Genomic DNA, 1,830 nt, shown 5'->3' with positions numbered 1-1,830 from the left:
CAGCCGGATGAGGGCGGGACGGACCCGACAGAGCTCCCGCGCACTTCAGTGCCAAGGCCACCAGGCCGCCGCCATAGCAACGAGGGGCGGGGGAGGACGGGAGCCGCGAGGGGACAAAAAGATGGCGCCGGGCGCGGCTTCACTTCGCGGAGATTGGGGCTAACCCCGACTTCCGGTCTGTGGTTCCCGCCGCTCCGCGCTCCGCGCTGGGATCACGGCTGGGTCGCGTCAGCCGAGCTCCGTAAGAGCAGCGGTGCGGGGAAACTTGGGTACATACGCTCTGTGACTTCAACGTATTCATCGATCGGTACCGAGAGCTGAAGCGGAGCGGGAGGGAGATGGGCTCTGACGACATCCGCTGTCTCCCTTTGGGTGCCCGAGGCGGTGATAGCGGCCTTAACATCAGCGATGATGCGAAGCGTTGCTGGGCCAGAACCTTTCGCTCCTTCAAGTGAGACGTTTGATTTCTGGTTTCAGAGGGAGTGGGAGAAAGGTCAAAGCCATTGCCCGCGCACTGCTCTTTGCTCTCAGAAGGCGATGATTTCCTGCAGGTTCTGGGACTCGCTGGTTTTTCGTGTCAGCAGTTGGAGAGCTCTCTGGATTTCCCCAGTGCTGTGAAAGAGTCACTGCAATTTCATCTCGTGTCCCCACGTCCTTGGGCAAAGATGTTCCAGTCGGGTGGTGACTGAATACAGCAGCTGAGTGCATCGATTCCCATACAAATATTGCAGTCGTCAGTGCAGACCAAGCAGCTCTGTAGCTTAGCAGCAGTCTGATTCACGTTGTGGAGCTCATACCCCAGCTGAGTTTACCAGAGACACTCAAGATAACCTGGCTTGTTACCATGTAAATATCACAGAACCTCAGAATCATGAAGATTTGAAAAGAGCTCTAAGGTGGCCAAGCCCATCCCCACCATGCCCACTGACCACATAGATTCATAGATTCATAGATACATTAGGTTGGAAAGGACCTACAAGATCATCTAGTCCAACCACCCTCCTATCACCATCCCTACCCCCTGAACTACTAAATCCAATCCCTCAGCACCTCATCTAAACGCTTCTTGAACAGCGCTAGGGATGGTGCCTCAACCACCTCCCTAGGCAGGCCATCCCAGTGCCTGACCACTCTTTCAGAAAAAAAATGTTTCCTCAAATCTAATCTAAATCTTCCCCGGTGCAACTTGTGGCCATTCCCTCTCGTCCTGTCATTTTTTATCTTCCCTCTCTCTCACTCTAATTATTTTTTTAATAAAAGGGCCAGAATAGGGACACTTGAAAGAGGCATAAACCCACTGAATGCTACACTGGCCTTGGGAAGATCATAAGGACTCACTGGCATGGGAACTGGAGGGATCCTTCACACGTCTCTTTGCCCATTGAAGTGGAGCAGGTTGCCCTACTAGAGCAGATGTTGCTACAGCATGGCCCATGGACTTGAACAAGGGGCTAAAGGCTACAACATGCCTCATCTTGCCCCGATGGTAATGATCTTTCACAGGTGAAGCACACGAAAATAATACGAGAAGAAGGGCAAATGGGGAAGAACAATCTCACTATAATGATAATCTCACTTTAATGCAGCAAAATGACAGATGATGAAGGTTTCTGGGATTCCTCTTGCATTACTGGAGATTTCTGAAGCATTTCCAGGGGATGCTTTTGTGACCCTTTTTAGCACTCACCCCGGCAGGGTCTGTTTTTCCTCATTGCTCAGATAATGAATCAAGTGCAACTGTCTGAGATTTCAGACATCTACATTTGTGCTTGTTTAAGGCAGGGTGCAGCAACGCTAATTGGATCTGATCATGCTCTTTCAGATTGGATT

This window comes from Cyrtonyx montezumae, unplaced genomic scaffold (genome assembly GCF_038088225.1).
Source record: "Cyrtonyx montezumae isolate F1298 unplaced genomic scaffold, pur_monq_1.0 scaffold_37, whole genome shotgun sequence".
Classification (NCBI taxonomy): Eukaryota; Metazoa; Chordata; class Aves; order Galliformes; family Odontophoridae; genus Cyrtonyx; species Cyrtonyx montezumae.
Note: the sequence above shows the minus strand (reverse complement) of the source record.